Genomic DNA, 27,520 nt, shown 5'->3' on the forward strand with positions numbered 1-27,520 from the left:
ATCTTTCTATTATATATACATTTACTAAATACATAATGGCTCAGGTATCCAATGAAGTTACTCTTATTGAAAATATAAAATATTGATAGTATTATATGTTAGAAAAAAGTGGTTTCTTCAATTTAATTCATGTAAGCATCAGTAATGAGATCTTGAAAATTGACGCTGTGATTAATTTTCAAATGGCCTCTGTGCCATTATTTCTACAACAAAATGTTGATTCATCAGTCTCTATCTACTCTACCCTTCCACAATTGCTGCGCAGTATTTTTATTTAATGTTAGTTATATAATATCACGACATTGCTCATAATTATATGTTAGCATATATGGTAATTTTAAAACAATATCTGTAACTGAGTTTGTTTTTAGAAAACCACGTTCTTTGCTTTTCAAATATCTTTATATAATGCAATGGCTTTTAAAAAATAAGGGTATAAACATCTCACCGTAAACCGTAAATAGTTTACATTTTAAAGATCCAGAAACAGGCGCTCATACGAATAAAACAGAAACTACGTGGAAGCATAGTAAACACTTTTTGCCTGAATATTGTCGGTTAGTATTTGCAGTTCCACACGTTTTTTAATATGTTTTTCTAACATATAATACAAAATAATAAATATTATATTTTCTATTTTCAGCAAAAAAGATAATTTCATTGGGTACTTAAGCCATTACGTGTTTTATAAACCTTCCAAGCAAGGAAAGGATGATTTATTTAATCAGTTCTTAAAAGAAATTTCAGAAATTTCATTTGATGATGATCGATTCTGTAAAAAATCAAAATATACCAGACTTAGATGATAATGAAATTTAATAATAAAAACAAGTTAAACCAACGTACTGCGTGCAATAGTAATTTACTATATATTGTAAACACTGTCAGCGGCGGGGAGACATTTTTTACTGTTGCTGCATGTACTGTCTACATACCTGGTTTTAATACTGTCCACCTGACCGACTCGTGGAAGTTCTATGCCTAAAAAAATGATTTTTATGCATCATACAAATTCTTCTACAAATTCCCATTTGACAATGTAGAATAGATCCAATTAGATAAATTATTTATAATTTTTAAAATGAACATAGCAACGATGGTCACTAGTTTCTATCTGTGAACCTGTCAAAAAATCTACTTGACCTTACTTTTTTACTGTAACTTTTTATAATAACTGTTAAAATACTGTTTATATTATTTATTATAATGAATCTTGTTACAAAACAAACACACTTATTTTCCATTGTGAAAAGAAAACTTAAAAACTAAAAGAACATTCCTCTACATGTGCTTCTTTCACACACACACACACGCACGCACGCACGCACGCACACACACACACACACACACACACACACCACACCACACCACACCACACCACACACTACCCCTCTTATCTGAAACGGTAAACTCCTAAACACTAAAGAAACTAACGAATTTTAAGTCATATTTCTAACACGCCTTCTTGACTTAAAATTTATCAAAACAACAACAAAAATTTTGCCTTTCCTAACGATTTAGTCAGTACATCTGCAATTTGATCGTCCGTAGTCACACTTATTAGTCCCTTTTTTCATAATCATAAACAAAATGATAACTTATATCTATATGCTTGGAATTTTTTGAAAATTTTCCATTTTTTGATAAGGCTATCGCTCCAATATTGTCTTCATATATTTTTACTGGATTGTCATTCTTCACGTCAAAAACAGATAAAATGCCCTTAATTGGAATGATTTCTTCTACACAATCAGCAAGAGCGTAGTATTCAGCATGCGTTGAGGCTCTGGAGACAATTTTTTGTTTTTGCGATTTCCATAGTACTACATTTCCAAAAACTCGTATGATTATCCCTGTAGTCGATTTTCTGTCCGTAGTGTCTGCAGCCCAATCAGCGTCAACAAATGCATCCATTATTTCCTGAGTAGTTGAGTTATAAACAAGATTTATGGAACGAGTGTGATACAAGTATTTTAGAACACGTGTGCTGTCATAGCTATTTTGGAATCGACTTAGGTAATTGACCGCAAATGAAATGTCTGGGCGAGTACCATTTGCAATATACAATAATGCTCCAATTAAATTCCTATATTTCAGTTCTTCATCCACTATATCAGCAGGTTCAATTTTTCGATTCATTTCCATAGGTGTATCGAACCTTTTACTATTTATTATTCCGTACTTATGACTAAGATTTTCAATATATTTTTCTTGATTCAAGTATATTTCCTCTTTACTTTGGTTACGTTGTACTTCAATTCCCAAGTATTGCTTTATTTGTCCCAAGTCTTTCATGCGAAATCGTTTATTAAGCATGATCTTAACTTCATCTATAGCCATTTCATTTATACCACTGATTAATATATCATCCACATATAAAATAATATATATTTTTGTGTCGTTTATCTCTCCAGTATACAGACAGTAATCATAATCAGATCTTTTAAAATGCAAGCTTATCATGTAATTATGAAAACAATCATACCAGTCACGTGGACTTTCTCTCAATCCATAAAGCGCCTTCTTAAGTAAACAAACCTTATCTGACTGTATATTACTACCATCAGGAGGGTAGATGTAAACTTCAGACTTGATATTTCCGTTTAAAAAAGCTGTTTGAACATCCATTTGTTCTATTTTTAAATTTTTAACACATGCAATTGACAGCAACACCTTTAGCGTGCTCATTCTTGCAACCGGTGAATAAACTTCTTCATCGCTTTGGTACAACTGTTGGAAATGCGACTTTGGCGACAATGCGCGCTTTGCATACTCCATCTGTCTTAATTCTATATATCCACTTTACTTCAATTATTTTCTTATTTATTGGAACGTTGACCAAATCCCATGTGTCGTTTTCTTTTAAACCATCAAGTTCTTGTTTCATAGCCGCTTTCCATTTTCTTGACTCTTCGCAGTTCAATGGTTCTTGGTAGTTTTCAGGTATCAAAGCATTGCAATAGTTTGTATATACGACATGATCATCAAATTTCACAACATTTCACACATTATGTTACGCTTGGGGCGTGTATCTTATTTAACTTCCTCAGTTTTGCTGCATTGATCATCGTCAGTTTTATTTTCTTTTATTTTCAAAACTCTTTCTTCTTCTTCTTCTTCTTCTTCTTCTTCTTCTTCTTCTTCTTTTGGCGTTTCCCCTTCGTATTTTTCTTCGTTATCAGTATTTCTATAAATGGTATATCTTGCACGTGACGACTTACAACTATTTTGTCATTAACCAATATCTGTATACCCTATTAATATTAATTCCTTTTTCGGCCTTTGGATTTAGCTTTGAATATCTGCATGCCTCGGGAATTCGTACAAAAGCAGTGCTTCCATATAAGTGTAAGTTTGAAACATCAGCCCTTTTATTAAAAAATATTTCATATGGTGTTTTTCTTATTCTTGTGTTTGCTAATAGGCGATTTCCAATGTAGGCAGCCGTGTAAATACATTCTGGCCAATAAAACTTGTCGACATTTGCCTCTGACAGCAAGCAGCGTGCACGATCCATTATCGTTCTGTTGTGCCTTTCGGCGACTCCGTTCAATTCGTGTGTGTATGCTGGTCCTGGTTTCAAATAAATACCTTCTCGTTTCGCTAATTCATCAAAGTTTTTGTTAAGATATGATTCTCTTCCATTGTCACATCGAATTTCTTTAATACTTTTTCCAGTTTGATTTTTTACTAATTTCCTAATATACCTAATGAAGCAATAAAAAACATCACTTTTTTGTTTTATGCAATACACAACAGCAATTTTACTGAAATCATCTATAAAAGACACAAAGTATTTCTCACCATTATGACCTGTCTGAGTTATTGGACCATGGACATCTGTATGGACTATTTGTAACAAATCATTTGCTCTTGTACGTTTGTTTTTAAATTTCAAATTTGTCATTTTATTCTCCGGACAAACTTCGCATTTTATAAATTCGTTTTCGAGTTTCACCGGTGTTCCATTTAGCAGCTGAGCTTCACACAAATATTTTAAATCTCTAAAATTTGTGTGACAAAGTATATATCTATGCCATTTTTCTATATTTGAAATTCCCATTGAACTAGTGTACGTACTTGTTTTCTTATTCTCAAGTCTGGCAACTTCTCCATTTAATTCAAAGAGTTTATTTCTTTTAACAGCAATAGCAATGAGTTTTTCTTTCGAATTACAAATTTTATTGTAATTCATTGTCTTTCTCAAACATTATTTTTAATTGTTTTGATTTACAAATACAAGAGACACTTAGTAAGTTTTGTTTCATTTCTGGTACATAGTATATACATTTTTAATCTTTATTTCCTCCGACTTATCATTAATGTTAATCATTACATTACCAATTTTTCCAGATATTAGTTTAAAACCATCACCAACTTTAATATCAACCGGGTTTTGTAGATTTTTGGATTCATAAAAGTACTCATCTGTGTTTATTATGTGATCTGAGCAACCACTATCTAGTAGCCATTTAATATTTCTACTTCTTCTATTTTGCTACTTTTCATTACTTCAACCTTGAATGAATTGTAATTTCTACTGTCATCTAGACTCGAATTTCCAGCCACTTTTCTATCGTGTCTATTTTGTATATGTTTGAAAAGGTTGCATTTTGTAATAATTATTAAAGTTTTCTGGGCAGTAACGTTGGATGTGCCCTGACTTATTACACTGACTTAACATACCGCTTCAGTAGTCGTTGCACTGCTATGCTGATTATCCTTTGAATTGAGATACTTGTTCTGATTGCGTTGTACGTGTCGAAACCTATGACCTCTAGGATTTTTAGTTAAATTTGAACTAAACGTGCGAGTGTAATTTCTGCTGTACTCAAAGTAGTAACTCTTACCGTTTCTCTTTTGATACTCTAACAGTAATTTAGATTTTACATACTCGACTGTTTTCTCCTTCGTTGGCAGTGCATCAATAATATCAACAATACGTGAGAAGTTAACGTTAATAACAGATAATTCAATTTATCCTCTTCATTCACAGTCTCACCAGTATTTTTGAGCCTATTTATATGCGTTTCAAATTCGTTAAAGAAGTCACTTGGATTTTCACCTTCTTTCATTTTTAATTCTAACAATCTTCTTTTACACAATAGCTTTACTGCACTGTTTTTAACTAGATAAATTTCGTCAAGCTTTGCAATCATATTTTTCGCAGTCGTTTCTGATATTATTAATTCTAACTGAGTGTTTGAAATACTGTTTACGATGTAACTTTTTGCTTTAATTTCCTTTTTTATTCCAATCTTCGACTCTTATTTCAGCCGGTCTTTCATCATGTAGAATAACCTCGTTACAGTCTTTCATTTCTAAAAATAAATTTAGCCTGAATTTCCAGTTCCATAAAATATTTGTAACATGAAATCGTCCTTTTTTTCACTTGCCATGCTTCAAACTTAGGTTATCTTCCTTTCACAACTAAATTTCTTTTCTTTACTGTTAACGAACAAACCACGGACCTCTGCTACCATGTTAAAATACTGTTTATATTATTTATTATAATGAATCTTGTTACAAAACAAACACACTTATTTTCCATTGTGAAAAGAAAACTTAAAAACTAAAAAACATTCCTCGACGTGTGCTTCTCTCACAAACACACACACACTCCTAAACACTAAAGAAACTAACGAATTTTAAGTCATATTTCTAACAATAACAGTAACATGTACTGAATTAAGCGAATCGAATAATGTATAACTCACCCCGATCCGTGAACGGGCCTAGCGTTTGCTAGGAATATAATGTTCCATAACTTTTCAACAAAGTCTAAAATTTTTCCCAAGGGTTTTTGAATACCTATACACTGTATAGATATCCTGTTTCCTTCAACCGAACGACATGTGTCCCTAAAAAATATATTTATAAAGTAAGTCGGTCAAGTAGGAAGAATATTCAGATATTTAAGAATATGAATATATTGGTAAAAATATCCATTCCTCTTACCTTTATGTCCTGTGTATTGGATAATATAGATTTACATACTTTTACCGCTGAATTCGAAATTCTGAACTAAACATAGGTACAGGACTCGTAAAAACCGTTTTTTATTCTTTTTATAGTTTTATCTGTTTTCCAAAAAACAACCAATTAAATTAAGTTGCAAGAATGCAAAAGCGATAAAACTTACAGAGGCTTTAATAGAAAATTATAAAACAAAATGTTTACTTAAGACTTTACCTTTTGTAAAAACCGGCGATATTGACTGTGTGTGTGTAAATCGTCGTACGTTCGTGCCCGGTGCAGTAAAACACGTGCATCGATCTAGGTTACGTACGTTCCTCACGTGCCACTTTCTCAATCTATACTTTTACATAAAAATTACTTAGAAAATCACTCCTACTCCTCATTTGGACAGAATTTTTACTTTCATGATTTTAGCGAAAAGTCGTTTTCCTGCTCGGGGAACACATATGTACAGGGTGTTCGGCCACCCCTGGGAAAAATTTTAATGGGGGATTCTAGATGCCAAAATACGAAAATACAGACGAAAATCAAGAATACCAATTTGTTGATAGAGGCTACGTTGAAAAGTTATTAACAATTAAACTCAAAAATTTCAAATCGTTCTGGAAAAATTGTTATCGGTTGCGGGGGTCAATTGCAATCATTTTTGGTGAATACACATACCTCCGAAATCTTACCCACTTTCGAGATAAAAATTCGAGAATGTGTGAAATTTTTTCGATGGAAAAGAAAAATTTCAAATCGTTTTGGAAAAATTGTTATCGGTTGCGGGGGTTACTTACAACCATTTTGGGTGAATCGTCATACCCCCCTAATCATGCGCATTTTCGAGAAAGAAATTCAGTACGGGCGGAACTTTAAACGTTAATAACTTTTTAATAAAGCCTCCATTAACAAATTGGTATTCTTGATTTTCGTCTTACTTTGGTCTCTAGAATCCCCTGGGAGAAATTGTAATGGGAGATTCTAGAGGTTAAAGTAGGATGAAAATCAAGAATACCAATTTGTTGATGGAGTAATACGATACTAAACAAGTTATTGACGTTTAAAGTTCCGCTCTTACTTTCGAATTTTTTTCTCGAAAATGCGCAGGATTTCGTATGTGGTATGTCTATTCACCGAAAATAATTGTAATTGACCCCCGAAACCGAAAGTAATTTTTTCAGAACGATTTGAAATTTTCTTTTTCTTTCGTCGAAAAATTTAGGCACTGTCTGTCGATTTTTCTTAAAAATTCCTTTCTGATTTTTATTCAGTTTGTAAAATAGTTGTTTAATAATACTCTTTGTGTAGGTACCCATGAGCTCTACTCGCGAAAAAAAAACGTTTCATTGGAATATATTCACTATTCACTATATCAGTAGGAGTTGCGGGGGCTGTTTGAAAATTTGACCAGTTATATGGGATTTTTCTCACTTTACGGGGTCAAGGAACAACTTTTCCAACATCTCTACATATTCTCCATTAAAATATGCGTTGTGTTGCTGTTTGAAACATTAAAATCGTTCAATCCGGCTGTCGACCAAAAAAAAAAAATGCTTGTAACTGACCCCTGCAACGAAAACTAATTCTTCCAAGACGATTCGAAATTCTTTTTTACTTGAATTTTTTTTGTCGAAACTGAGTAGGATTTCGGGGGTACGATTCTAACTGACCTCCGCGACCAACAATAATTTTTTCAGAACGATTTGAAATTTTTTTATTTAATGTTATTAATAACTACTTTTTAACGAAACCTCAGTCGAAAAATTGATATTCTTAATTTTCGTCTTATTTTGGCTTCTAGAATCTCCCATTAAAATTTTTCCCAGGGGTGGCCAAACACCCTGTATATATTAAATCAATATTAATGAAATTACACCTTGACCGAATTCATTTCAATCCCCCCACACTAATACATATATTGTGTGTAGCCCATAAATGGTTGAGAATGGAGTCACCTTTCCTATACTGGTATTATTAGATGGTCGCAGGTCCTGCATAAATTTCAATTTACATAATTTTTGTTTTGAGTAAACTCATTTTACTTTTTTGTATATTACCTAATGCAACTCATATTTTCCAGCCATGCGATGTAGGAATATTTAGACGATTAAAAGTTGCATGGCGAAAGGTAGTACAGGAACATAGACAAAGTACGTAGGTAGACTAAACCCATTACGAAGGTGAATTTCGCACCAATATATATATCATACCATATATAAATTCCATGAAGAAGGAAATGCTTTTAAAGCTTGTGGTGGCCTATGACCGTTTAACTCAAATACAATTTACTAGACAAAACGTATTTCAGAAAGAAGAAAATAAATTAGAATTCATGTCGCCAGATGAAACTGACATCAATGACAGCAATATAGGTAGTTTTACATAGCATTCAAGAGCATATTCCAGATGATCTGAGAGGGGAACAATTTTCTTTTCTATATAGAAAATATTAAAATACAATCGGGACACAACTAAGACACAACACAAGACACAACTCGCAGAGAGAAAGCACTGCTGATGTTCAACGCAGTGCAGTTCATAGTAACAGTAAAACCAATACCAGTGTAGAAGACTAATTTAACAACGTTTCGCTAGAAGAAACTAATATATGATATACTGATCATTAATTAACTTTAATATTTCATGACAATGATGCTTTTACTTTTTTCTAATGGGAATTGTTTTGTTTCCGATGGTACTGAAATCAAACTACATTAATTCTACAACGTTACTTTACTTATTTTCTCGTAAAGACAAAGATTCTTCAGAATCTATTCTGGATAAACATTATCAACATTATCAAAAAATTGAAAAAACAACAAAGAAAAGAAAAGAAAAGAAAAGAAATATAGAAAGGTGTGTGCAATCAAAGTTACATCAAAGACATGGAAATAGACTCAGCTTGAAAAAATAGAAGCAATTGATAACCAGGAAAAAGAAAAACAAAGAATGAAAGAAGAACGATTAGAAAAGAAAAAAACAAGCCGAGAAATTAAAAGAAGAAAAGCTATTGAAAAAAGAAAGAAAAACAGAAAAATGAAAAGGAAAAGGAGAAAGAAAAGCAAGACGAAGAGAAGGAGAAATGTAAAACTCAAACTAAAAATAAAAATAAAGTTAAGAACGTGAAAAGAAAATAATAAATAATATTATTGTGTTGTTTTTACAGGGTGAATGTAGTAACTGAACCAGGTGGTTATGACTATGCAACATTTTTATTAGCATCTTTTTCAAACTCCACTTGGAACAACACTGTACGTATGTATGTATGGGATTATCAGGAACCGTGTTTGTTCGTTAATCGGCACACTCGTATTTATTTCGTTAAACACAGTCACACCTACTACGTACTTTTCTTCAATCTTTCTCTCTTCCGTGCTGTCTTTTCTCGCTTTCTGGGTTATTCACCCATCAGCTGTTCGGCCGTACGCTCGCCGCGTGTTGACGGCTTTTTCGGCGGTAACCGTCTTCGCTCGTGCAAGCTCGTGGACAGCGAACGATTCGCTGTTCGGCCAACAATTCGTGCGCGATTTAATAATTTTCAACTGCACGGTTCCCTACATACAGGGTGTTCGGCCATCCATGGGAAAAATTTTAATGGGGGATTCTAGAGGTCAAAATAAGACGAAAATCAAGAATACCAATTTGTTGATGGAGGCACTGTTAAAAAGTTATTAATGTTTAAAGTTCCGCTCGTACTGAATTTTTTTCTCGAAAATGCGCAAGATTACGGGGGTATGTCTATACATAAAAAATGATTGTCACCGACCCTCGCAACTGAAAATAATTTTTCACAGAACGATTTGAAATCTTTCTTTTTCATCGAAAAATATAGGCACCCGATTAGATTTTCGGTAAGGAATTTTTTTCTCGAAAGTGCGTAGGATTTCGGGGGTATGTGTAATGACCAAAAATGATTGTAATTGACCCCTGTAACCGAAAATAATTTTTTTAGAACGATTTGAAAAATTTGTTTTTCGCCGAAAAATATCAACACATACTCGAATTTTTTTCTCGAAACTGAGTAGGATTTCGAATATATGTCTATTCACTAAAAATGCTTGTAATTGACCTCCGCAGCCGAAAATAATTTTTCTGGAACGACTTGAAATTTTTGAATCAAATTGTTAATAACTTTTTAACGAAGCCTCCATCAACAAATTGGTATTCTTGATTTTCGTCTTAGTTTGGCCTCTAGAATATCCTATTAAAATGTTTCTCAGGGCTGGCCGAACACCCTCTATACTACTATGTTTACTAGATCCTGGGTTTTTTCCGTGTTTGAATCACGTAGTAATGTGGTAACACACTGAAGCAGTCTATTAAACCTGGTTTCGATCAATATTTCAGAGGATAACACCGGTTAGGTCTGGGTTAGGTCTGGGTTATGCCCGTATCTGGCTCATGATTTTGCCTTCTTCGCATACTTGTTGGCCAGATCCTGGTTTTTTTTCGTGTTTGAATCACGTAGTAATGTGGTAACTCACTGAAGCAGTCAATTAAACCTGGTTTCGATCAATATTTCAGAGGATAACACCGGTTAGGTCTGGGTTAGGTCTGGGTTATGCCCGCATCTGGCTCATGATTTTGCCTTCTTCGCATACTTGTTGGCCAGATCCTGGGTTTTTTTCGTGTTTGAATCACGTAGGAATGTGGCAACACACTGAAGCAGTCAATTAAACCTGGTTTCGATCAATATTTTAGAGGATAACACCGGTTAGGTCTGGGTTAGGTCCGGGATATGCGCGCATATGGCTTATACTTTCGCCTTTTTCGCAAACTTGTTGGCCAGATTCTGGGTTTTTTCCGTGTTTGAATCACGTAGTAATGTGGTAACACACTGAAGCAGTCAATTAAACCTGGTTTCGATCAATATTTCAGAGGATAACACCGGTTAGGTCTGGGTTAGGTCTGGGTTATGCCCGCATCTGGCTCATGATTTTGCCTTCTTCGCATACTTGTTGGCCAGATCCTGGGTATTTTCCGTGTTTGAATCACGTAGTAATGTGGTAACACACTGAAGCAGTCAATTAAACCTGGTTTCGATCAATATTTCAGAGGATAACACCGGTTAGGTCTGGGTTAGGTCTGGGTTATGCCCGCATCTGGCTCATGATTTTGCCTTCTTCGCATACTTGTTGGCCAGATCCTGGGTTTTTTTCGTGTTTGAATCACGTAGTAATGTGGTAATACACTGAAGCAGTCAATTAAACCTGGTTTCGATCAATATTTTAGAGGATAACACCGGTTAGGTCTGGGTTAGGTCTGGGTTATGCCCGTATCTGGCTCATGATTTTGCCTTCTTCGCATACTTGTTGGCCAGATCCTGGGTTTTTTTCGTGTTTGAATCACGTAGTAATGTGGTAACACACTGAAGCAGTCAATTAAACCTGGTTTCGATCAATATTTTAGAGGATAACACCGGTTAGGTCTGGGTTAGGTCTGGGTTATGCCCGCATCTGGCTCATGATTTTGCCTTCATCGCATACTTGTTGGCCAGATCCTGGGTTTTTTTCGTGTTTGAATCACGTAGTAATGTGGTAATACACTGAAGCAGTCAATTAAACCTGGTTTCGATCAATATTTTAGAGGATAACACCGGTTAGGTCTGGGTTAGGTCTGGGTTATGCCCGTATCTGGCTCATGATTTTGCCTTCTTCGCATACTTGTTGGCCAGATCCTGGGTTTTTTTCGTGTTTGAATCACGTAGTAATGTGGTAATACACTGAAGCAGTCAATTAAACCTGGTTTCGATCAATATTTCAGAGGATAACACCGGTTAGGTCTGGGTTAGGTCTGGGTTATGCCCGCATCTGGCTCATGATTTTGCCTTCTTCGCATACTTGTTGGCCAGATCCTGGGTTTTTTTCGTGTTTGAATCACGTAGTAATGTGGTAATACACTGAAGCAGTCAATTAAACCTGGTTTCGATCAATATTTCAGAGGATAACACCGGTTAGGTCTGGGTTAGGTCTGGGTTATGCCCGCAACTGGCTCATGATTTTGCCTTCTTCGCATACTTGTTGGCCAGATCCTGGGTTTTTTTCGTGTTTGAATCACGTAGTAATGTGGTAATACACTGAAGCAGTCAATTAAACCTGGTTTCGATCAATATTTCAGAGGATAACACCGGTTAGGTCTGGGTTAGGTCTGGGTTATGCCCGCATCTGGCTCATGATTTTGCCTTCTTCGCATACTTGTTGGCCAGATCCTGGGTTTTTTTCGTGTCTGAATCACGTAGTAATGTGGTAATACACTGAAGCAGTCAATTAAACCTGGTTTCGATCAATATTTTAGAGGATAACACCGGTTAGGTCTGGGTTAGGTCTGGGTTATGCCCGTATCTGGCTCATGATTTTGCCTTCTTCGCATACTTGTTGGCCAGATCCTGGGTTTTTTTCGTGTTTGAATCACGTAGTAATGTGGTAACACACTGAAGCAGTCAATTAAACCTGGTTTCGATCAATATTTTAGAGGATAACACCGGTTAGGTCTGGGTTAGGTCTGGGTTATGCCCGCATCTGGCTCATGATTTTGCCTTCATCGCATACTTGTTGGCCAGATCCTGGGTTTTTTCGTGTTTGAATCACGTAGGAATGTGGTAACACACTGAAGCAGTCAATTAAACCTGGTTTCGATCAATATTTGAGAGGATAACACCGGTTAGGTCTGGGTTAGGTCTGGGTTATGCCCGCATCTGGCTCATGATTTTGCCTTCTTCGCATACTTGTTGGCCAGATCCTGGGTTTTTTTCGTGTTTGAATCACGTAGTAATGTGGTAACACACTGAAGCAGTCAATTAAACCTGGTATCGATCAATATTTCAGAGGATAACGCCGGTTAGGTCTGGGTTAGGTCTGGGAAATGCACGCATCTGGCTTATTCTTTCGCATTCTTCGCATACTTGTTGGCCAGATCCTGGGTATTTTCCGTGTTTGAAACACGTAGTAATGTGGTAACACACTGAAGCTGTCAATTAAACCTGGTTTCGATCAATATTTTAGAGGATAACACCGGTTAGGTCTGGGTTTGGTCTGGGATATGCGCGCATCTGGCTTATACTTTCGCCACTTCGCATACTTGTTGGCCAGATCCTGGGTTTTTTTCGTGTTTGAATCACGTAGTAATGTGGTAACAAACTGAAGCAGTCAATAAAACCTGGTTTCGATCAATATTTTAGGGGATAACACCGGTTAGGTCTGGGTTAGGTCTGGGTTATGCCCGCATCTGGCTCATGATTTTGCCTTCATCGCATACTTGTTGGCCAGATCCTGGGTTTTTTCCGTGTTTGAATCACGTAGTAATGTGGTAATACACTGAAGCAGTCAATTAAACCTGGTTTCGATCAATATTTTAGAGGATAACACCGGTTAGGTCTGGGTTAGGTCTGGGTTATGCCCGTATCTGGCTCATGATTTTGCCTTCTTCGCATACTTGTTGGCCAGATCCTGGGTTTTTTTCGTGTTTGAATCACGTAGTAATGTGGTAACACACTGAAGCAGTCAATTAAACCTGGTTTCGATCAATATTTTAGAGGATAACACCGGTTAGGTCTGGGTTAGGTCTGGGTTATGCCCGCATCTGGCTCATGATTTTGCCTTCATCGCATACTTGTTGGCCAGATCCTGGGTTTTTTCGTGTTTGAATCACGTAGGAATGTGGTAACACACTGAAGCAGTCAATTAAACCTGGTTTCGATCAATATTTTAGAGGATAACACCGGTTAGGTCTGGGTTAGGTCTGGGTTATGCCCGCATCTGGCTCATGATTTTGCCTTCTTCGCATACTTGTTGGCCAGATCCTGGGTTTTTTTCGTGTTTGAATCACGTAGTAATGTGGTAACACACTGAAGCAGTCAATTAAACCTGGTTTCGATCAATATTTTAGAGGATAACACCGGTTAGGTCTGGGTTAGGTCTGGGTTATGCCCGCATCTGGCTCATGATTTTGCCTTCTTCGCATACTTGTTGGCCAGATCCTGGGTTTTTTTCGGGTTTGAATCACGTAGTAATGTGGTAACACACTGAAGCAGTCAATTAAACCTGGTATCGATCAATATTTCAGAGGATAACGCCGATTAGGTCTGGGTTAGGTCTGGGAAATGCGCGCATCTGGCTCATGATTTTGCCTTCTTCGCATACTTGTTGGCCAGATCCTGGGTTTTTTCGGGTTTGAATCACGTAGTAATGTGGTAACACACTGAAGCAGTCAATTAAACCTGGTTTCGATCAATATTTTAGAGGATAACACCGGTTAGGTCTGGGTTAGGTCTGGGTTATGCCCGCATCTGGCACATGATTTTGCCTTCATCGCATACTTGTTGGCCAGATCCTGGGTTTTTTCCGTGTTTGAATCACGTAGTAATGTGGTAACACACTGAAGCAGTCAATTAAACCTGGTATCGATCAATATTTCAGAGGATAACGCCGGTTAGGTCTGGGTTAGGTCTGGGAAATGCGCGCATCTGGCTTATTCTTTCGCATTCTTCGCATACTTGTTGGCCAGATCCTGGGTATTTTCCGTGTTTGAAACACGTAGTAATGTGGTAACACACTGAAGCAGTCAATTAAACCTGGTTTCGATCAATATTTTAGAGGATAACACCGGTTAGGTCTGGGTTTGGTCTGGGATATGCGCGCATCTGGCTTATACTTTCGCCACTTCGCATACTTGTTGGCCAGATCCTGGGTTTTTTTCGTGTTTGAATCACGTAGTAATGTGGTAACAAACTGAAGCAGTCAATAAAACCTGGTTTCGATCAATATTTTAGGGGATAACACCGGTTAGGTCTGGGTTAGGTCTGGGTTATGCCCGCATCTGGCTCATGATTTTGCCTTCATCGCATACTTGTTGGCCAGATCCTGGGTTTTTTCCGTGTTTGAATCACGTAGTAATGTGGTAACACACTGAAGCAGTCAATTAAACCTGGTTTCGATCAATATTTCAGAGGATAACACCGGTTAGGTCTGGGTTAGGTCTGGGAAATGCGCGCATCTGGCTTATTCTTTCGCATTCTTCGCATACTTGTTGGCCAGATCCTGGGTATTTTCCGTGTTTGAAACACGTAGTAATGTGGTAACACACTGAAGCAGTCAATTAAACCTGGTTTCGATCAATATTTTAGAGGATAACACCGGTTAGGTCTGGGTTTGGTCTGGGATATGCGCGCATCTGGCTTATACTTTCGCCTTCTTCGCATACTTGTTGGCCAGATCCTGGGTTTTTTTCGTGTTTGAATCACGTAGTAATGTGGTAACAAACTGAAGCAGTCAATAAAACCTGGTTTCGATCAATATTTTAGAGGATAACACCGGTTAGGTCTGGGTTAGGTCTGGGTTATGCCCGCATCTGGCTCATGATTTTGCCTTCTTCGCATACTTGTTGGCCAGATCCTGGGTTTTTTTCGTGTTTGAATCACGTAGGAATGTGGTAACACACTGAAGCAGTCAATTAAACCTGGTTTCGATCAATATTTTAGAGGATAACACCGGTTAGGTCTGGGTTTGGTCTGGGATATGCGCGCATCTGGCTTATACTATCGCCTTCTTCGCATACTTGTTGGCCAGATCCTGGGTTTTTTTCGTGTTTGAATCACGTAGTAATGTGGTAACAAACTGAAGCAGTCAATAAAACCTGGTTTCGATCAATATTTTAGAGGATAACACCGGTTAGGTCTGGGTTAGGTCTGGGTTATGCCCGCATCTGGCTCATGATTTTGCCTTCATCGCATACTTGTTGGCCAGATCCTGGGTTTTTTCCGTGTTTGAATCACGTAGTAATGTTGTAACACACTGAAGCAGTCAATTAAACCTGGTTTCGATCAATATTTCAGAGGATAACACCGGTTAGGTCTGGGTTAGGTCTGGGAAATGCGCGCATCTGGCTTATTCTTTCGCATTCTTCGCATACTTGTTGGCCAGATCCTGGGTATTTTCCGTGTTTGAAACACGTAGTAATGTGGTAACACACTGAAGCAGTCAATTAAACCTGGTTTCGATCAATATTTTAGAGGATAACACCGGTTAGGTCTGGGTTTGGTCTGGGATATGCGCGCATCTGGCTTATACTTTCGCCTTCTTCGCATACTTGTTGGCCAGATCCTGGGTTTTTTTCGTGTTTGAATCACGTAGTAATGTGGTAACAAACTGAAGCAGTCAATAAAACCTGGTTTCGATCAATATTTTAGAGGATAACACCGGTTAGGTCTGGGTTAGGTCTGGGTTATGCCCGCATCTGGCTCATGATTTTGCCTTCTTCGCATACTTGTTGGCCAGATCCTGGGTTTTTTTCGTGTTTGAATCACGTAGGAATGTGGTAACACACTGAAGCAGTCAATTAAACCTGGTTTCGATCAATATTTTAGAGGATAACACCGGTTAGGTCTGGGTTTGGTCTGGGATATGCGCGCATCTGGCTTATACTATCGCCTTCTTCGCATACTTGTTGGCCAGATCCTGGGTTTTTTTCGTGTTTGAATCACGTAGTAATGTGGTAACAAACTGAAGCAGTCAATAAAACCTGGTTTCGATCAATATTTTAGAGGATAACACCGGTTAGGTCTGGGTTAGGTCTGGGTTATGCCCGCATCTGGCTCATGATTTTGCCTTCATCGCATACTTGTTGGCCAGATCCTGGGTTTTTTCCGTGTTTGAATCACGTAGTAATGTGGTAACACACTGAAGCAGTCAATTAAACCTGGTTTCGATCAATATTTCAGAGGATAACACCGGTTAGGTCTGGGTTAGGTCTGGGAAATGCGCGCATCTGGCTTATACTTTCGCCTTCTTCGCATACTTGTTGGCCAGATCCTGGGTTTTTTTCGTGTTTGAATCACGTAGGAATGTGGCAACACACTGAAGCAGTCAATTAAACCTGGTTTCGATCAATATTTTAGAGGATAACACCGGTTAGGTCTGGGTTAGGTCTGGGTTATGCCCGCATCTGGCTCATGATTTTGCCTTCATCGCATACTTGTTGGCCAGATCCTGGGTTTTTTCCGTGTTTGAATCACGTAGTAATGTGGTAACACACTGATGCAGTCTATTAAACCTGGTTTCGATCAATATTTCAGAGGATAACACCGGTTAGGTCTGGGTTAGGTCTGGGAAATGCGCGCATCTGGCTTATACTTTCGCCTTCTTCGCATACTTGTTGGCCAGATCCTGGGTTTTTTTCGTGTTTGAATCACGTAGGAATGTGGTAACACACTGAAGCAGTCAATTAAACCTGGTTTCGATCAATATTTTAGAGGATAACACCGGTTAGGTCTGGGTTAGGTCTGGGTTATGCCCGCATCTGGCTCATGATTTTGCCTTCATCGCATACTTGTTGGCCAGATCCTGGGTTTTTTTCGTGTTTGAATCACGTAGTAATGTGGTAACACACTGAAGCAGTCAATTAAACCTGGTTTCGATCAATATTTCAGAGGATAACACCGGTTAGGTCTGGGTTCGGTCTGGGATTGGCGCGCATATGGCTTATACTTTCGCCTTTTTCGCAAACTTGTTGGCCAGATCCTGGGTATTTTCCGTGTTTGAAACACGTAGTAATGTGGTAACACACTGAAGCAGTCAATTAAACCTGGTTTCGATCAATATTTCAGAGGATAACACCGGTTAGGTCTGGGTTAGGTCTGGGTTATGCCCGCATCTGGCTCATGATTTTGCCTTCTTCGCATACTTGTTGGCCAGATCCTGGGTATTTTCCGTGTTTGAAACACGTAGTAATGTGGTAACACACTGAAGCAGTCAATTAAACCTGGTTTCGATCAATATTTCAGAGGATAACACCGGTTAGGTCTGGGTTCGGTCTGGGATTTGCGCGCATATGGCTTATACTTTCGCCTTTTTCGCAAACTTGTTGGCCAGATCCTGGGTATTTTCCGTGTTTGAATCACGTAGTAATGTGGTAATACACTGAAGCAGTCAATTAAACCTGGTTTCGATCAATATTTTAGAGGATAACACCGGTTAGGTCTGGGTTAGGTCTGGGTTATGCCCGCATCTGGCTCATGATTTTGCCTTCTTCGCATACTTGTTGGCCACGTGTTGACGATAAAACTGTAAGATATAGGATGAATTAAGTTCCATGTCCCTAAAATTTTCCAAATCATCGATTTAAAAATGATTTAGATATTTAGATGATTTTAGTGTGGGTGTTTATACAAGTATGTAAATCTCTATTTATGCATAACATGTTACCCCTAAATGGGCAAGTTAATGAATTATATACATGTTAATTGTATAATAATAACCCTTTGTTCCTCATAAAAATTCATAACTGAATTGCTGTCATTCTAAAAAAATCCATCCCAAAATATATTGTCAAAACTAGTAATAAATTATTTGGTCAAGGTGATAACAGATTTGAAATATTTAATAAAATTTAAATACCAGTAGTATTAATGAAAGATAATATTAATACTATTTTGACACTGTTATTTGATTTTAATATTAATTATAGATACTTTGATTATTGATTTATTAAAACATAAAGTTAATGAAGTCCCAGTAGATTATAAATATTTTAAAGAGCATGAATTAGCATAGAATTTCATAAAAAATTTGATGAGTGATAGAAGTAACTTGAATAATCTGAATTTTGTAGCTTTTACTATATCTTTGGATATGGAATCACAGATTCATTTTATTAATAAAAATAGAGATAGTACTGATGATTTACTCAGGCTCGTTAAAGTAAGTGGGCCAAGTGGGAAGAATATTAAGATAGATGGATAGATATTGGTAAAAGTATTCTTCTTGTCCTTATATAGGAAATCTTTAATATTACAAATAAACTCTTTCTGTAAAATCTTGAACTTATCATTATAATTTATAGAATTAAAGTCAACGCATCTAATAATGAAAGTGAACTGAAGTATTTTATAGACTTGTCAAGAACGTTTTTTGGTATATTCCTAGCAAACGACCCGTTCAACGATCGGGATGAGTTATACGTAATTCGATTCGTCTATTTCAGTATATTATTTCATTAGTATATGCATTTCATTATCTGCGGAAATTCGGTATTTTTACAAAGTAACTAAGTATTTTAAATATATTCTGACAGGTTCACAGGTGGAAACAAGTGACTGTCGTTACCTGTGTTCAAAATGCCAGCTAGTCAAATGCTAATTTGTTAACAATAACATTTATTGAATGAAATTTCTGCTATTTCTGCAAATATCTCATTGAATAAATCACCATCTTTCTATTATATATACATTTACTAAATACATAATGGCTCAGGTATCCAATGAAGTTACTCTTATTGAAAATATAAAATATTGATAGTATTATATGTTAGAAAAAAGTGGTTTCTTCAATTTAATTCATGTAAGCATCAGTAATGAGATCTTGAAAATTGACGCTGTGATTAATTTTCAAATGGCCTCTGTGCCATTATTTCTACAACAAAATGTTGATTCATCAGTCTCTATCTACTCTACCCTTCCACAATTGCTGCGCAGTATTTTTATTTAATGTTAGTTATATAATATCACGACATTGCTCATAATTATATGTTAGCATATATGGTAATTTTAAAACAATATCTGTAACTGAGTTTGTTTTTAGAAAACCACGTTCTTTGCTTTTCAAATATCTTTATATAATGCAATGGCTTTTAAAAAATAAGGGTATAAACATCTCACCGTAAACCGTAAATAGTTTACATTTTAAAGATCCAGAAACAGGCGCTCATACGAATAAAACAGAAACTACGTGGAAGCATAGTAAACACTTTTTGCCTGAATATTGTCGGTTAGTATTTGCAGTTCCACACGTTTTTTAATATGTTTTTCTAACATATAATACAAAATAATAAATATTATATTTTCTATTTTCAGCAAAAAAGATAATTTCATTGGGTACTTAAGCCATTACGTGTTTTATAAACCTTCCAAGCAAGGAAAGGATGATTTATTTAATCAGTTCTTAAAAGAAATTTCAGAAATTTCATTTGATGATGATCGATTCTGTAAAAAATCAAAATATACCAGACTTAGATGATAATGAAATTTAATAATAAAAACAAGTTAAACCAACGTACTGCGTGCAATAGTAATTTACTATATATTGTAAACACTGTCAGCGGCGGGGAGACATTTTTTACTGTTGCTGCATGTACTGTCTACATACCTGGTTTTAATACTGTCCACCTGACCGACTCGTGGAAGTTCTATGCCTAAAAAAATGATTTTTATGCATCATACAAATTCTTCTACAAATTCCCATTTGACAATGTAGAATAGATCCAATTAGATAAATTATTTATAATTTTTAAAATGAACATAGCAACGATGGTCACTAGTTTCTATCTGTGAACCTGTCAAAAAATCTACTTGACCTTACTTTTTTACTGTAACTTTTTATAATAACTGTTAAAATACTGTTTATATTATTTATTATAATGAATCTTGTTACAAAACAAACACACTTATTTTCCATTGTGAAAAGAAAACTTAAAAACTAAAAGAACATTCCTCTACATGTGCTTCTTTCACACACACACACACGCACGCACGCACGCACGCACACACACACACACACACACACACACACCACACCACACCACACCACACCACACACTACCCCTCTTATCTGAAACGGTAAACTCCTAAACACTAAAGAAACTAACGAATTTTAAGTCATATTTCTAACACGCCTTCTTGACTTAAAATTTATCAAAACAACAACAAAAATTTTGCCTTTCCTAACGATTTAGTCAGTACATCTGCAATTTGATCGTCCGTAGTCACACTTATTAGTCCCTTTTTTCATAATCATAAACAAAATGATAACTTATATCTATATGCTTGGAATTTTTTGAAAATTTTCCATTTTTTGATAAGGCTATCGCTCCAATATTGTCTTCATATATTTTTACTGGATTGTCATTCTTCACGTCAAAAACAGATAAAATGCCCTTAATTGGAATGATTTCTTCTACACAATCAGCAAGAGCGTAGTATTCAGCATGCGTTGAGGCTCTGGAGACAATTTTTTGTTTTTGCGATTTCCATAGTACTACATTTCCAAAAACTCGTATGATTATCCCTGTAGTCGATTTTCTGTCCGTAGTGTCTGCAGCCCAATCAGCGTCAACAAATGCATCCATTATTTCCTGAGTAGTTGAGTTATAAACAAGATTTATGGAACGAGTGTGATACAAGTATTTTAGAACACGTGTGCTGTCATAGCTATTTTGGAATCGACTTAGGTAATTGACCGCAAATGAAATGTCTGGGCGAGTACCATTTGCAATATACAATAATGCTCCAATTAAATTCCTATATTTCAGTTCTTCATCCACTATATCAGCAGGTTCAATTTTTCGATTCATTTCCATAGGTGTATCGAACCTTTTACTATTTATTATTCCGTACTTATGACTAAGATTTTCAATATATTTTTCTTGATTCAAGTATATTTCCTCTTTACTTTGGTTACGTTGTACTTCAATTCCCAAGTATTGCTTTATTTGTCCCAAGTCTTTCATGCGAAATCGTTTATTAAGCATGATCTTAACTTCATCTATAGCCATTTCATTTATACCACTGATTAATATATCATCCACATATAAAATAATATATATTTTTGTGTCGTTTATCTCTCCAGTATACAGACAGTAATCATAATCAGATCTTTTAAAATGCAAGCTTATCATGTAATTATGAAAACAATCATACCAGTCACGTGGACTTTCTCTCAATCCATAAAGCGCCTTCTTAAGTAAACAAACCTTATCTGACTGTATATTACTACCATCAGGAGGGTAGATGTAAACTTCAGACTTGATATTTCCGTTTAAAAAAGCTGTTTGAACATCCATTTGTTCTATTTTTAAATTTTTAACACATGCAATTGACAGCAACACCTTTAGCGTGCTCATTCTTGCAACCGGTGAATAAACTTCTTCATCGCTTTGGTACAACTGTTGGAAATGCGACTTTGGCGACAATGCGCGCTTTGCATACTCCATCTGTCTTAATTCTATATATCCACTTTACTTCAATTATTTTCTTATTTATTGGAACGTTGACCAAATCCCATGTGTCGTTTTCTTTTAAACCATCAAGTTCTTGTTTCATAGCCGCTTTCCATTTTCTTGACTCTTCGCAGTTCAATGGTTCTTGGTAGTTTTCAGGTATCAAAGCATTGCAATAGTTTGTATATACGACATGATCATCAAATTTCACAACATTTCACACATTATGTTACGCTTGGGGCGTGTATCTTATTTAACTTCCTCAGTTTTGCTGCATTGATCATCGTCAGTTTTATTTTCTTTTATTTTCAAAACTCTTTCTTCTTCTTCTTCTTCTTCTTCTTCTTCTTCTTCTTCTTCTTTTGGCGTTTCCCCTTCGTATTTTTCTTCGTTATCAGTATTTCTATAAATGGTATATCTTGCACGTGACGACTTACAACTATTTTGTCATTAACCAATATCTGTATACCCTATTAATATTAATTCCTTTTTCGGCCTTTGGATTTAGCTTTGAATATCTGCATGCCTCGGGAATTCGTACAAAAGCAGTGCTTCCATATAAGTGTAAGTTTGAAACATCAGCCCTTTTATTAAAAAATATTTCATATGGTGTTTTTCTTATTCTTGTGTTTGCTAATAGGCGATTTCCAATGTAGGCAGCCGTGTAAATACATTCTGGCCAATAAAACTTGTCGACATTTGCCTCTGACAGCAAGCAGCGTGCACGATCCATTATCGTTCTGTTGTGCCTTTCGGCGACTCCGTTCAATTCGTGTGTGTATGCTGGTCCTGGTTTCAAATAAATACCTTCTCGTTTCGCTAATTCATCAAAGTTTTTGTTAAGATATGATTCTCTTCCATTGTCACATCGAATTTCTTTAATACTTTTTCCAGTTTGATTTTTTACTAATTTCCTAATATACCTAATGAAGCAATAAAAAACATCACTTTTTTGTTTTATGCAATACACAACAGCAATTTTACTGAAATCATCTATAAAAGACACAAAGTATTTCTCACCATTATGACCTGTCTGAGTTATTGGACCATGGACATCTGTATGGACTATTTGTAACAAATCATTTGCTCTTGTACGTTTGTTTTTAAATTTCAAATTTGTCATTTTATTCTCCGGACAAACTTCGCATTTTATAAATTCGTTTTCGAGTTTCACCGGTGTTCCATTTAGCAGCTGAGCTTCACACAAATATTTTAAATCTCTAAAATTTGTGTGACAAAGTATATATCTATGCCATTTTTCTATATTTGAAATTCCCATTGAACTAGTGTACGTACTTGTTTTCTTATTCTCAAGTCTGGCAACTTCTCCATTTAATTCAAAGAGTTTATTTCTTTTAACAGCAATAGCAATGAGTTTTTCTTTCGAATTACAAATTTTATTGTAATTCATTGTCTTTCTCAAACATTATTTTTAATTGTTTTGATTTACAAATACAAGAGACACTTAGTAAGTTTTGTTTCATTTCTGGTACATAGTATATACATTTTTAATCTTTATTTCCTCCGACTTATCATTAATGTTAATCATTACATTACCAATTTTTCCAGATATTAGTTTAAAACCATCACCAACTTTAATATCAACCGGGTTTTGTAGATTTTTGGATTCATAAAAGTACTCATCTGTGTTTATTATGTGATCTGAGCAACCACTATCTAGTAGCCATTTAATATTTCTACTTCTTTTATTTTGCTACTTTTCATTACTTCAACCTTGAATGAATTGTAATTTCTACTGTCATCTAGACTCGAATTTCCAGCCACTTTTCTATCGTGTCTATTTTGTATATGTTTGAAAAGGTTGCATTTTGTAATAATTATTAAAGTTTTCTGGGCAGTAACGTTGGATGTGCCCTGACTTATTACACTGACTTAACATACCGCTTCAGTAGTCGTTGCACTGCTATGCTGATTATCCTTTGAATTGAGATACTTGTTCTGATTGCGTTGTACGTGTCGAAACCTATGACCTCTAGGATTTTTAGTTAAATTTGAACTAAACGTGCGAGTGTAATTTCTGCTGTACTCAAAGTAGTAACTTTTACCGTTTCTCTTTTGATACTCTAACAGTAATTTAGATTTTACATACTCGACTGTTTTCTCCTTCGTTGGCAGTGCATCAATAATATCAACAATACGTGAGAAGTTAACGTTAATAACAGATAATTCAATTTATCCTCTTCATTCACAGTCTCACCAGTATTTTTGAGCCTATTTATATGCGTTTCAAATTCGTTAAAGAAGTCACTTGGATTTTCACCTTCTTTCATTTTTAATTCTAACAATCTTCTTTTACACAATAGCTTTACTGCACTGTTTTTAACTAGATAAATTTCGTCAAGCTTTGCAATCATATTTTTCGCAGTCGTTTCTGATATTATTAATTCTAACTGAGTGTTTGAAATACTGTTTACGATGTAACTTTTTGCTTTAATTTCCTTTTTTATTCCAATCTTCGACTCTTATTTCAGCCGGTCTTTCATCATGTAGAATAACCTCGTTACAGTCTTTCATTTCTAAAAATAAATTTAGCCTGAATTTCCAGTTCCATAAAATATTTGTAACATGAAATCGTCCTTTTTTTCACTTGCCATGCTTCAAACTTAGGTTATCTTCCTTTCACAACTAAATTTCTTTTCTTTACTGTTAACGAACAAACCACGGACCTCTGCTACCATGTTAAAATACTGTTTATATTATTTATTATAATGAATCTTGTTACAAAACAAACACACTTATTTTCCATTGTGAAAAGAAAACTTAAAAACTAAAAAACATTCCTCGACGTGTGCTTCTCTCACAAACACACACACACTCCTAAACACTAAAGAAACTAACGAATTTTAAGTCATATTTCTAACAATAACAGTAACATGTACTGAATTAGGCGAATCGAATAATGTATAACTCACCCCGATCCGTGAACGGGCCTAGCGTTTGCTAGGAATATAATGTTCCATAACTTTTCAACAAAGTCTAAAATTTTTCCCAAGGGTTTTTGAATACCTATACACTGTATAGATATCCTGTTTCCTTCAACCGAACGACATGTGTCCCTAAAAAATATATTTATAAAGTAAGTCGGTCAAGTAGGAAGAATATTCAGATATTTAAGAATATGAATATATTGGTAAAAATATCCATTCCTCTTACCTTTATGTCCTGTGTATTGGATAATATAGATTTACATACTTTTACCGCTGAATTCGAAATTCTGAACTAAACATAGGTACAGGACTCGTAAAAACCGTTTTTTATTCTTTTTATAGTTTTATCTGTTTTCCAAAAAACAACCAATTAAATTAAGTTGCAAGAATGCAAAAGCGATAAAACTTACAGAGGCTTTAATAGAAAATTATAAAACAAAATGTTTACTTAAGACTTTACCTTTTGTAAAAACCGGCGATATTGACTGTGTGTGTGTAAATCGTCGTACGTTCGTGCCCGGTGCAGTAAAACACGTGCATCGATCTAGGTTACGTACGTTCCTCACGTGCCACTTTCTCAATCTATACTTTTACATAAAAATTACTTAGAAAATCACTCCTACTCCTCATTTGGACAGAATTTTTACTTTCATGATTTTAGCGAAAAGTCGTTTTCCTGCTCGGGGAACACATATGTACAGGGTGTTCGGCCACCCCTGGGAAAAATTTTAATGGGGGATTCTAGATGCCAAAATACGAAAATACAGACGAAAATCAAGAATACCAATTTGTTGATAGAGGCTACGTTGAAAAGTTATTAACAATTAAACTCAAAAATTTCAAATCGTTCTGGAAAAATTGTTATCGGTTGCGGGGGTCAATTGCAATCATTTTTGGTGAATACACATACCTCCGAAATCTTACCCACTTTCGAGATAAAAATTCGAGAATGTGTGAAATTTTTTCGATGGAAAAGAAAAATTTCAAATCGTTTTGGAAAAATTGTTATCGGTTGCGGGGGTTACTTACAACCATTTTGGGTGAATCGTCATACCCCCCTAATCATGCGCATTTTCGAGAAAGAAATTCAGTACGGGCGGAACTTTAAACGTTAATAACTTTTTAATAAAGCCTCCATTAACAAATTGGTATTCTTGATTTTCGTCTTACTTTGGTCTCTAGAATCCCCTGGGAGAAATTGTAATGGGAGATTCTAGAGGTTAAAGTAGGATGAAAATCAAGAATACCAATTTGTTGATGGAGTAATACGATACTAAACAAGTTATTGACGTTTAAAGTTCCGCTCTTACTTTCGAATTTTTTTCTCGAAAATGCGCAGGATTTCGTATGTGGTATGTCTATTCACCGAAAATAATTGTAATTGACCCCCGAAACCGAAAGTAATTTTTTCAGAACGATTTGAAATTTTCTTTTTCTTTCGTCGAAAAATTTAGGCACTGTCTGTCGATTTTTCTTAAAAATTCCTTTCTGATTTTTATTCAGTTTGTAAAATAGTTGTTTAATAATACTCTTTGTGTAGGTACCCATGAGCTCTACTCGCGAAAAAAAAACGTTTCATTGGAATATATTCACTATTCACTATATCAGTAGGAGTTGCGGGGGCTGTTTGAAAATTTGACCAGTTATATGGGATTTTTCTCACTTTACGGGGTCAAGGAACAACTTTTCCAACATCTCTACATATTCTCCATTAAAATATGCGTTGTGTTGCTGTTTGAAACATTAAAATCGTTCAATCCGGCTGTCGACCAAAAAAAAAAAATGCTTGTAACTGACCCCTGCAACGAAAACTAATTCTTCCAAGACGATTCGAAATTCTTTTTTACTTGAATTTTTTTTGTCGAAACTGAGTAGGATTTCGGGGGTACGATTCTAACTGACCTCCGCGACCAACAATAATTTTTTCAGAACGATTTGAAATTTTTTTATTTAATGTTATTAATAACTACTTTTTAACGAAACCTCAGTCGAAAAATTGATATTCTTAATTTTCGTCTTATTTTGGCTTCTAGAATCTCCCATTAAAATTTTTCCCAGGGGTGGCCAAACACCCTGTATATATTAAATCAATATTAATGAAATTACACCTTGACCGAATTCATTTCAATCCCCCCACACTAATACATATATTGTGTGTAGCCCATAAATGGTTGAGAATGGAGTCACCTTTCCTATACTGGTATTATTAGATGGTCGCAGGTCCTGCATAAATTTCAATTTACATAATTTTTGTTTTGAGTAAACTCATTTTACTTTTTTGTATATTACCTAATGCAACTCATATTTTCCAGCCATGCGATGTAGGAATATTTAGACGATTAAAAGTTGCATGGCGAAAGGTAGTACAGGAACATAGACAAAGTACGTAGGTAGACTAAACCCATTACGAAGGTGAATTTCGCACCAATATATATATCATACCATATATAAATTCCATGAAGAAGGAAATGCTTTTAAAGCTTGTGGTGGCCTATGACCGTTTAACTCAAATACAATTTACTAGACAAAACGTATTTCAGAAAGAAGAAAATAAATTAGAATTCATGTCGCCAGATGAAACTGACATCAATGACAGCAATATAGGTAGTTTTACATAGCATTCA

The sequence above is a fragment of the Colletes latitarsis genome, unplaced genomic scaffold (genome assembly GCF_051014445.1).
Source record: "Colletes latitarsis isolate SP2378_abdomen unplaced genomic scaffold, iyColLati1 scaffold0028, whole genome shotgun sequence".
NCBI classification, from domain to species: domain Eukaryota; kingdom Metazoa; phylum Arthropoda; class Insecta; order Hymenoptera; family Colletidae; genus Colletes; species Colletes latitarsis.